At 53.1% G+C, this 11438-nt stretch overlaps 1 long non-coding RNA gene and 2 other non-coding genes across 3 annotated transcripts; 2 read left to right on the forward strand and 1 right to left on the reverse strand.

Annotated features, from left to right (window-relative positions):
* Nucleotides 1–572: 572 nt before the first annotated feature.
* LOC141573640 (uncharacterized) lies at nucleotides 573–2387 on the reverse strand. The gene is made up of 2 exons (XR_012499588.1): nucleotides 1035–2387; nucleotides 573–816 (listed from the first exon to the last, which is right to left on the reverse strand). It is a non-coding gene; the product is annotated as an uncharacterized LOC141573640 (long non-coding RNA).
* Nucleotides 2388–2669: 282 nt separating this feature from the next.
* Nucleotides 2670–2860, forward strand: LOC123612547 (U2 spliceosomal RNA). The gene has a single exon (XR_006719816.1). It is a non-coding gene; the product is annotated as a U2 spliceosomal RNA (small nuclear RNA).
* Nucleotides 2861–7411: 4551 nt separating this feature from the next.
* Nucleotides 7412–7602, forward strand: LOC123612549 (U2 spliceosomal RNA). Its single transcript, XR_006719818.1, has one exon. It is a non-coding gene; the product is annotated as a U2 spliceosomal RNA (small nuclear RNA).
* The last annotated feature ends 3836 nt before the right edge of the window (nucleotides 7603–11438 follow it).

Here is an 11438-nt window from a genome sequence, read left to right on the forward strand (position 1 = left end):
TCAAGGTGAAAGGCAATGCAGCCATGCCGTCTGCATATTTGCGAATTTACGGCTAGATCTAGGTGTCCGTACGTCTGTATCTGCATGCATATCTGTGTCATGTGGCAACCATGGGTGTCAATAACGACTTGGCAGCCGGCAGAAAAATAAAACCAGGTAAAGTGGGGTGTGAAACAGGAATGCTAAGTGGGGGGTAGGTGGAGGTAATTCACAGCACTGTAAGATGGAATTACCTCTCTTTTACAGCCAAGAAGTGACTTTCCCCAGAGCGCACGTATTAAGTCATTCCCGTGGGCTCGCATTCCCACGTGTAGCTTCACAAGTCCCCTGATCTGAGCGGCACTGTCATTCTCCCCATTCCCCAGTTTAAAGAAACGGAGGCCCCGTGTAGTTAGCAGGCCGCTCCAATGCAAACCCTGACTGTGCTCCCGTTCAGCTGCGTGACCTCTGGCAAGCCGCTCAGCCTCTCGGCACGTCAGTCTACAACAGTGCTTTCCACTAGAAATACGTGAGTCACGTGTGGAACTTTAAATTTTCTTAGACACAGGAGAAAAATACAGAGACAGGTGGAATTCAGTTTCGTTGTTTATTTAACTGAGGATATCTAAACTATGACTTCAATCTGTGATTAATATAAAAATTACTGAGATATTTTGGAGTTTTGAATCCTAATTCTTCGAAATCCCATACGTAGTTTTCACTTACAGCACATCTCGAGGAGGACGGACCACGATTCCAGTGCTCCCTGGCTACAGGCGGCCGGTAGCTGAGACGGCTCAGGGCAGCAGAATGGGGAGGAGAAAAACCAAGCGGGGACTAGAGTGGAGGGAGAGAGAGGGAGACACTTGCCTTGGCCAAAAAGTTTAAGGGAGCCCCCAAAAGCCCAGTAATCAACATAAACAGCTCGATCATCTGATACACAAGATAAGATGAGTTGTGCTAAAATATGATTTATCTTGATTACTGAAGAGTGTTTTTTGGCTGGCACTCCCTTCAGTGTTCCCCCCCCAAGGCAAGTTCCTCACTGGCCTCACCCTAGTCCTGGCCCCGGATGATGGTGATGATGACGATGACGACGACGACGACGACGACGATAACCACCTCATGGAGCCATGAGGGAATTAAATGAGCTAATACAGGTAGGGTGGTCCGCGCAGGGGTGGGCACTGGGAGGGGCTCAGGCAGCACCTGGCATCAGGCCGTGTGTGTTGCAGGGTGAAATGACCGACTGGGTTTCAGTCTTACCTCCATGATACCTGCTGGCATTTCCGAGATCAAATGAAAGAAATAGAAACTCCCCAACTAAAGTGAAGTTCTGTTGGGAAGGAGGCTGGGAAAGGTAAATGCTGACTGCGGGAGCCAGCAGCCTTTGGCACAGAGAAACTGTGCCGCTGGGAAGCTTTATCCCCACTTGGCCAGAGGCCCGGTTGCATTGACTGGTCTGGATGCCCAGTGCATCCCTGGCAGTTGTCTCCTCTCTGGTGTCCTGCCACCCTGGCCACATCTTCCCTCTTCACCCCTGGATCGGGCCAGTCCCCTCCTCCTCATTGCTTCTTTGATTCAGTCTGTTCTGTGCAGCTTGTATTCACTCAACAAACGCGTGCTGTGCGCCTATTGCTACAGGCCGCGCACTGGGCTAGAGCTGGGATCCAGAGATAAGTGCCGACGAGGGTCACCGCCGTCAGTGATGTCAGATTTCAGTGGAGACGATAAAGAATTGACCTAAAGGGTGGTGAATGGGGTACTTGAAATGAATGACGGGGTGGGATGAACTATATACGAGGGCGGCTAATCAGACTGGGGGTGGGGTGCGGAAGAGCTCTTAAGGAAGGCTTCCTGGAGGAAGTGACAGCCCAGCGGAGCCCAGAGGATCTGCGTAAGAAGTGGCTAGGTAAGGAGAAGGTGTAGGCACACGAAGTCTCAGGCAGAGGGAGCTTTCTGTACGAAGCCCAGGATATGGTCCATTGGTAGAAGCACCGAAAGACGCAGGTGCCGGGCTTGGAGAGAATCCCTCCAGCTGCCCTGTCTGGCCCTGCCCATCCGCCTGCCGCCTCGCAAAGAGGTTACCCTGCCGGCTCCGGGAAGCCCCGCTCCAGACGTCCCGCTCCCCGGACTCAGGCTGAGCCCCTCTTCCGACCACACGGAGCTCGTCTTTCCGCCGGCGGAGGCCTACTTAACACATTGCAGTCTGGGCGCTTCTAGCGAATATGTCTTGGGACCTTGTCTTCGGGAAACCTCTCGGGCAGCAGGTCCTTCCACAGGCCCCTTGGCCGCCCTGTATCCTCCTCTCCAGTTCTGCCTGTCTTTTCTCTCCGTTTGTATCAAAGAGGAGCACCCCCTCAAGCCCAGCCGCTTCAGCTCTGGGCGCCCAGGGGCGGTCCCGAGGGGGGAAGTCGGCCCTCGTAGCCACGCCTCCTCGGGCGGGAAAGGGCGGACCATGCAAATTAGAGATGGCGCTTCAGCCCGAGAAGGACGAAGCCGCAAAATATACACAATTTCTCTATTACAATTTAGGGAATAAAAAAGCTGCAGAAGGCTCTAGTGCAGTGATACCCACAGTACAGTCAAGGAGGCACAGGAATTGAGGCCTCGAGTGAGCAGGAGAGGCATCACCGTGAGTTGAACATGGATGCAGGGAGGACGGTAGGGGCGAGGGCAACTCGCTAGGTATCGCTTCTCGGCCTTTTGGCTAAGATCAAGTGTAGTATCTGTTCTTATCAGTTTAATATCTGATACGTCCTCTATCCGAGGACAACATATTAAATGGATTTTTGGAGCAGGGAGTTGGAATAGGAGCTTGCTCCGTCCACTCCACGCATCGACCTGGTATTGCAGTACTTCCAGGAACGGTGCACCCCACCCGGGGAAACAACTGAGTGACATAATGGTAGACTGCGACCTGGCTACTGGCTTATCCAGCCTACAGCTTAGTTGTTCTCGGTTGTTCTCGGCTGCTTTTTTTTCCAGCTAACGGCTGTTGTGGGGTTTTTTTCGGCGTGCTCGTTTTTCGTCGCCACCTTTTTCTGTGAAGGCGTGCAGGCTCGCAGACACAGTTTTTCCGCAGCTCGGCGGGTCGCTTCGCGGAAGAACGACCCTAGCTGGCAGCCCCCGGGCAGGGCCACGATAGCCCCCCGGGGGTAAGCCCCATGGGGTCTCAGCTTTCTTGGCTGGGAGGCAGGAGAAGAGAAAGCATGGCCTGGGGGAGGGGGACATAAGGCAGGGTAAGAAGGTTTGAGCAAGGTTAGGATTGTTAGGATTGGACAATTGGAATAGGGTTCCGTGGGCCTTGGGCTATATATTACATGGGGCTGTTCTCTAGCAGTCAGATAGCAAAGCTCAGGGGACTGACTAGCTGGAGTGTGAGCGTACATAGAGGGGGCAGTTGCAGATACGCGTGCTACAAGGTTGGTTTGCCCATGACAGCAGGCTCCCAAGGCAAGTCGGTTGCATCTCTAGGAATTAGCTAGTCCTGGGAGGGGCAGTCTCTTCCAGGCCAGCAGGCCCGCAAGATGTCAAGCATTCAACGTATAGAAAAATTTAAAACATGATTCATACACAGTGGGTGATCATCCTATTTGAACTTTTCAATCTAGGGATTTCCTCGGGGTAGAGGGTGGAAAGGAAAAGAGGGTGCTTGTAGAAGTTTTCGACTCGAAAAGAGAGTGGAGGCATACACCTCTCCTCCCATGGCATCCGCCCCACCCCCACCCCTAGACACACACGAGATCAGATTCCAGGGAATGGTATGAATTAGGGTTTATTCATTCAAGAAATAATGTATGGAGTGGCTACCGTGTGCTAAGACCCAGTGACAGGTGCACAGGTATAAAAAAAGACAGGCCCTGCTCTGAGAAAGTTGATAGTCTCCCTTGGAGAAAACAGAGCAATAATTCATTATGAGTGCGCATGTGCACATGACTTTCCTAATCTGAAATTCCTAAAATCCCTTCCGGTCAGTTCAGGAATTGACCACACTCACGGTTCAGCAAAATACACCCTCAGTTGTTGCAAGGCATTAGTTTCTTTGTATCCTGCTTGTTGAGAACATTCACGTCATTTGATGCAGAGATATTAACGTGCTTGATTGTAACTAGAGTGTTTCATAGAAACAGTCCGTATTTCTAAAATCTGAAAAATTCTGAAATCCGAAACCTATCTGTCCCTAAGGATCCAGCATGGGGGTTGGGAGGAAAAAACAAAACAAAACAAAACAAAACAAAACAAAACAAAACAAAACAAAACCCACAACACCTTAGAGTGCCTGAAGCCAAGGAAGGACAGGCATTCAGGAAGGGCGCTTCAGCATCTAGGGGATGAGAGGTCAGAGGGGATCCCAAAAGGAATGTCCAGGGGACAGTTGGAGAAGGGGGCGGCGGCAGCAGCCATCCTATGATGGACTTGACATGTCGGGACGGAGCCTGAGCAGGAGGAGGAGAGGCAGTGGACACGCAACGTACACGATGACTCCACCAGCACGTATAGCTGGTCCCCCCGGGTCTGGCACGATGGGCACATGAGCAGAGGGCCACTGTGGCAGCAAAGGTGTCCAGAATGGGCCCTCAGTCCTGAACTCAGAGAGGCACTAGGCCTGGCCCTTTCTAGGGTTGGGGCATGGGGGGATTCGGGGCTCCTCTAGCCGCCATCTTTGTTCAGAACCTCCCTCTAACTGGCCAAGCCCATCCTTGCTTCCTCCCTTCCTCGACTTTTTCAAAGCATTAAGCACCCCCCACCCCCCACCCCCATCAACCTCCTGCACTCTTCACTGGGTCTCAGCGACTTCCAGGATGACCCAACTCCATGTTATGACCCAGACTCCAAAAGTCAACTGTTTGCAAAGCACTGATCACTTTGCCTATACAAAATACATGTCTGCACAGGTCAAAAAAGGTGAATGAAACTGGGGGAAAATATTTGCAGATGTATCACAGGCAGGGTTTATCTCAGTATTCTATAATGAAATCTGAGAATGTGATCAGAAGAAACCAAACCACTCAGTAAAACATGGACAAAGATCACACAGTCCACGGGAAAGATAATAAATTACGGTTTTTCACATACAAAAAGATGTGCCACCTACCTATAAAGAAAGAAATGCATATTTAAATGGCACTGAGGTATAATTCATAACCTGTGAGTTTGGCAGCGATTCCCAAATAGCTGGGAAACCATAAAGTGACCACTGAGGAACATGCAACCAAGCAGAGAGGTCTTGTACTGGGGATGCCTGAAGGGCGGTCATCATATCCACCCACACCCTGGGGCTGGGCGAGCTGGTTGATACTGTGGATGGAAACAATCAATAAGCTAATCTATAAGAAGAACAGAGGAGAGTTTTGTTAGAGCCAAACTGAGATCTACAGTCTGGGAGGGGGAGGCAGCCCCTCAAGCTCTGATGAGCTGCTCCAGAGAAGCACGGTGGTGTTCCGCACAGTTTTCTGTCTTGTCCCAGCAAAGAGCATAAACCATGACAGGGATACATTCCTTTGAGGTTTCCAAAAAAGACAGATCAGCATGGGCACAGGGAGCCAGTCTGGCCTTGGCGCCTGGGACGGGAGCCTCATCGTCGCAGAAGTCCTAGCATTGACATCTCGGGAAGGGAGGTCTCTGTCTCTCTCTTCAAAACCGACATTCTTTAGTTCTGGACAATGCACCCTTGTCTTCCGTGGTTAGAGGAAAGCAACGATGTACTTTTGCTAGGCCTCAAGACAGGCTGTTCAAGATAGCACAAAGGTCACACCAAGTCATGTATAAGCCAGAACCACCTCCCCATGTCATCTTCTTTAATCCTTCTCCATCGACTCCGACTCCTGCATTTCACAAGTATATCGGTGCCGGGCACTGATCTAAGTGGTGGAAAACGCAGTCCAAGCGGGAATCTTCCCAGTAGCTGAGGTGGGGGCAGGGTAGGGTCGGAGAGTCGGAGAGTGGGGGAGGCAGGGTTACAGCCAAAGCAAAGCACCTATATAAACATGTCGGGTCTGCCGCAGCTACCTAGAAACTCCAGACCAGGTTGGGGCACCGAGGGGCGCCTCCGGTGAGGGTGGGGAGGGAAGTTGCTCAAAACAGGCCCCGTTAGGTTTTCTTAGGGCCGGGGTTCCCGCGAGGAGATGAAGGTTCAGAGAACTATCTGGCCAAAACGCTGTTTCTCCCCAGTGTTTGCTAGTGGAGGGCTGACTCCTGCTGGGCATGTCCACAGAGGGCCTCAGAGCTAATCTGTCGGGAGGGTGGGTAGGGTTCCGGGAGAACACGTAAAAGAGAAAAGCCAGGCGGGCAGAGAGTCCGGGAGTCAAGAGCCAAGGCAGGGTGAGGCAGGAACCTGACCCCAGATGCCACCTGCCCTTACGGGAGCCGTCGTGCTACAGGCCTGGCGCCAGCAAACCCGTGTGTGTGCCACCAGCAGCCCTTCTCCCCTCCAAGGTCGACTTCCTGTTCTCACGGTTTCCCTCCTGTGGAATCCCATCAGTTAGCGGGGCCTCTGCTCCAGACCAGGGCTTTGTCTTGAGGCAGGGTGATCAGTCCTGCAGGTCAACAGCCTACTAGCTGTGTGACTCTGGACAAGTGTCTCCACCTCTCTGGGCTTGGCGATCACGTCTGTGAAATGAGGATGGTAACAGCGTCAAACCGCTCTAGGGTCTCCAGGATCCAAGTGGGTTCAAACCTATCAAACAAAGAATGCAGCGCAGTGCCTGGCACGTGACTGTCGAGCCTTCAGGGTTCCTTTCCCTCGTTTCCCACAGACTGGACAGAACTGATGAGACATTAGGGCAAGGGCCGACTGTGCTAGTGTCCCAGTCCCTACAGCTCACACTACAGGCTTTGCGGAGAACCGAGGAAAGACTGTCCACCCTCGTGGCGATCCCGCAGTCTCAGTTAAGGAGCTTGGGGAGGAGGGCGGAGCGGAGACAGGTGCACAGTCACGACGGTTCCTGCCCAAGGGCCGGGCCTTGCCAGGCGGTCCACGGCGGACACTGCTCTCCCGGATGCACAGCTACGTCTCCGCGACTCGCTTCGGGACTCGCTTCGGGACTCACTTCGGGAGCCCGCGGGCGGCTCTCGGCCCGCAACTCCTTCCACCAACCGGCTCCCGCCGCCCAACGGCAACCCACTGCCTTCCGCCAGGAGTTGGTGGGGTGCAGCGTGCGCGGGGCCGGACGGCGGTGTGGACACGCCCCTGGGGCGGGGGAGGGCGGGGCATGCAAATAGCGAGTCTTCCTCTGGGGAAGGTTGGGGGGTCCCAGGAGCAAAAAAGGGATGTGAAAATTGACCAGGAGTGCGGGAGACAACTGGAGCTTCACAGGTCTGGAGTTACACAGGATAGTGAGCCAGGAATGTCGACCGAGGGTTAGGGTGCTCACCGTGAGTTGCATGGAGATGCAGGGAGGACGGTGGCGGCGAGGGCAACTCGCTAGGTATCGCTTCTCGGCCTTTTGGCTAAGATCAAGTGTAGTATCTGTTCTTATCAGTTTAATATCTGATACGTCCTCTATCCGAGGACAATATATTAAATGGATTTTTGGAGCAGGGAGTTGGAATAGGAGCTTGCTCCGTCCACTCCACGCATCGACCTGGTATTGCAGTACTTCCAGGAACGGTGCATCCCCGTCTCGGGGACATAATAACGGTAATGCCAAAAGCAGACTTGCCGTAGGAACTCTTCTGGTAGTTCTTCGAGCTTTTCCCTTTGTTTTTTTGTCGTAGTAGCGAGCCGGCTGCAGCAACAAGCTGTTTGTCGAAAGTACCTCACGACGTGGACTCTTGTCTTAAGGTCGGCTTATGAGCAGTTTCTCAGCCGCCTTCCGAGTCTCCCAGTAGAAACGGCGGTATCCACGTAGTTTGATAGCTTTGAAGTGCTTGGGTGTCTTTTCGTGTTCAGTGGCGGGAGAAAGCACTGCTCTGAGCCGGGCCCAGGCGGAGTTTCAGAGACCCGCGTGCGAGGCGGGAGGTTTGCGGCAGTGCCACGGCAGGAGCACAGCTCAGGGCTTGAAGTGCTGGAGGTGAGCACAAAAGACGAGCTTTTTCTCCACGGGCGCTCTACCTGCTCACAGTCACTTGTCTGCTGACGCTAATGTGCGAAGCCATCAGGACCAGTCTCTTCTTGCTCCATCCTCGTTTCTCTCTCAGCCTCCCAACCTCCTCCTCCCGAACCTCCTGAAACTCAGTGACCTGTCAAAGCTGCAGTATTTGCTGCCTCTTTTTTTTTTTTTTTTTTTTTGGATTGAAGTGTATAGTTGACTTACAATGTTGTGTTAGTTTCAGGTGTACAGCAAAGTGATTCTGTATTATATACATTACATACATTGATTCTTTTCCATTATAGGTTATTTTACAAGATATTGACTATAGTTCCCTGTGTTATATAGATGCTATACAGGAGGCCCTTGTTGTTATTTTAGGTACAGGAGTGTGTGTCTGGTAAGTACTTTTTTTTTTTAGATTCCACATGTAAGTGATATATGATATTTGTCTTTGTCTGACTTACTTCACTTAATATGATAATCTCTAGGTCCATCTATGTTGCTGCAAATGACATTATCTCACTATTTTAAAGCTGAGTGATATTCCGTTGTGTATGTGTATTGTGTATACACACACACACACACACACACACACACACACACACACACACACACACCCACACCCACACACACCCACATCTTCTTTATCCATTCATCTGTTGATGGACATTTAGGCTGCTTCTGTGTCTTGGCTATTGCAAATAGTGCTGCTATGAATATTGGGGTGCATGTATCTTTTCGAATTAGAGTTTTCCCCGGATAGGCAGAGGAGCGGAATTGCTGGATCATGTGGTAAGTCTATTTTTAGCTTTTAAAGGAACCTCCTTACTGTTCTCCATAGGAGCTACATCGATTTACATTCCCACCGACAGTGTAGGAGGGTTCCTTCTTCTCCACACCCTCTCAGGCATTTATTTGTAGACTTTTTAATGATGGCCATTCTGGCCAGTGTGAAGTGACAGCCCATTTGTTAAGTGTTTTCTTGACATGCCTGCTTTACTGACTCGACCTCTGCCCCTGAGGTTGACCCTGCCGGCGGAAAATTTAATGAAGATCAGTTTCTGGTAGAAACATCCTACCCAAGTAGGATGCCCATGTCGTTAAGTTGAGCACCGCCTCCAATTTTAGGTGATTGAAATCGGATTCCTTCAGGTAGCCCTCAAACCGGCTCTGCCAGGACCCCTGCCTTCCAGAAGGAATTACAGGTAACTGAGATCATACCTGCAAGGGTCTTCTCTGATAGGGAAGGAAAATTTGTTCTACTTACCTATCTATCTATCTATCTATCTATCTATCTATCTATCTATCTATCTATCTGTGTACCTTGGCGGCGGGGGGGTGGGGGTGGGGGTGGGGGGGATGGGGGGTGGTTGGGGACGGGCCGGGGGCGAGGCTGGTTGAAATCGTCCAGGTGTCCCAGCACCACTGGGCAGCAACGGCCCCAGAATCTCTCGGGTGGGGCCGGAGGCTCGGCGTACTTCTCAACTCTCCAAGTGTTTCTGCTGCACCTGTGGCGCCCAGCAGCACTGCTTAGAGCGTCCAGTGAAAACGCCGGCCGCAGGCCCCCTTGTTCTGCCATACTGACTTTTCCGTGACAGTGAAAGTGTTTGCTGTGCTCCTGCCAATCCAGTCATGAATCGGTGTCGGACAGTCCCAGGCTGGCTTTGCGTTTAGCACACAGTAGACACTCAGTGAAGAGTGGATGGACAAGGAACTACTGAATTCCCAGTTGTGTCACAGACATGCGGCCACCCAGTCTAGTGGGGAGGCCCACGGACCCACACTGGAATATGTTGAGGGCAAGTCCCATAGCTTCCACGTTGTGTGGCCCTCCCCACCCACCCCAGGTTTGTTTTGCGAGTCGGGACTGATGACACCCCCCCCCCCAACACACACAGACCCACCTGCACCAAGGGGGTGTGAAAAGCTTTATAACTCACGAAATGAGGCTTTCCAGCGACGGCAGGGTGGCTCCCCCAGCAAGTTTGAAAATGGCCTGAGAGGGAGGGAAGGAGGCCAGGTTGGCGGTGAGCAGAGGGGCCAGGGTGAGGCTTTTCCCATCAGCTGGCTCAGACATAGCAAGGCGTGAGGAAGAAGGAGTGGCGAGGCTTAAAAGCTGTCAACAGCCCAGCCTCAAAACAGGGTCAGACTCTCCACCACACCCTGCAAGCTGCTTTCCCCTCTAGGAGATGTGGGTGGAAAGCCTCCTTCGACGGGCGCCGAACAGAGGGTCTCGGGACCTTCTGTGAGCCTGCCTTCCACGGTGGACATTCCACAAACGCCCATCGGGTCAGAGTCTGTCGGCCCACCAACAGAGTCTCGGCTTCTGCACACAAAGGTTTCCTGGGCCGAACTGCCTCGGTCTGATCTAAGGAGGGCTCCGGCCAGAGCTGAGGTAGGGGTGGGGTGGGGGGTTGGGGGGTGGGTTGCGGGTTCTCCGAGAGAAGCTGAACAAGCTGGCCGAGTCTGAGATATGGATGAGCCTGTGAGGGGATGGACTTGAGGGTTGGGGGACGATTATAGTGGGAAAGAGCCCACCAGAAGCAAGTGTTCCCTGGAGCAGTTTTGAGGCCCTCCAGTGGCTGGGCAGGTCAGCGGTGTGCAGACCAGTCCCCTCCATTCCCCCAGATCCCCCCCTTGCTTAGCCCTCTGTATTTTTGTCCATGCTCTTGCCTCAGGCTCCAAGGCCCAGGTTCCCCGCTTGTATCAACATGCTTCCCCTCTCCCCCAAGTCCTGACTTGTCCTATAAGCCCTCCCGAAGGTCAGGAAGGCCCTCCTGGTTTAGCCGCCTTCGTGTTCCGTCCCACCTTCTCATGTATTGGGTATGTACCGCCCGCTCTCGGCGGGGACCCAGAGCCAAGTGGGAGAGGCCTGGCGCCTCAAGGGAGTCACCGCCTGTGGGAGGCACGCCCATGTGTTCATCCTCATCAAACCTGGTGTCCTGGTGACTTGGCCCTGGCTGGACGCTCCCCGGGGACAGGAGCGTGTCTGTTCCATCTCTACTCCCGGGACTAAGCACAGGCCCTGGCGGCTTGAGTCATAGGTGATCGATGACCATTGGTTAAGCTGGAACAGGTAGTGAAGTCAGGAGGCCGAGAGTCTGCTGCGATTGGACCCCGGACCCCAGCTGGGACGCTGGCAGCTGTGTCCTCCCGGGCAAACACATTTCCCCAGGGTAAAGGCAGGAGCTTTTTCACCCGGTCTCCTGGTCGGGCAGAGAGTCTGTCCACTGTGTAGTGCCCGTCACTTCCGGAACCCGCATCCGTTCTCAGGAGAAGGCTCATCCCTATAGGTGACCCCCCACTTGACCGAGGTCGCCTAGGGGGCAGCAGTCTGATCACTGTGACCTCTCAGTGCTGGGCTCCGTCTGATAGGTGCACCAACCATCGTCTGCATGCGTGGGTGAGTCCCTGGCGTCAGAA

Source organism: Camelus bactrianus, chromosome 16 (genome assembly GCF_048773025.1).
Source record: "Camelus bactrianus isolate YW-2024 breed Bactrian camel chromosome 16, ASM4877302v1, whole genome shotgun sequence".
NCBI lineage: Eukaryota > Metazoa > Chordata > Mammalia > Artiodactyla > Camelidae > Camelus > Camelus bactrianus.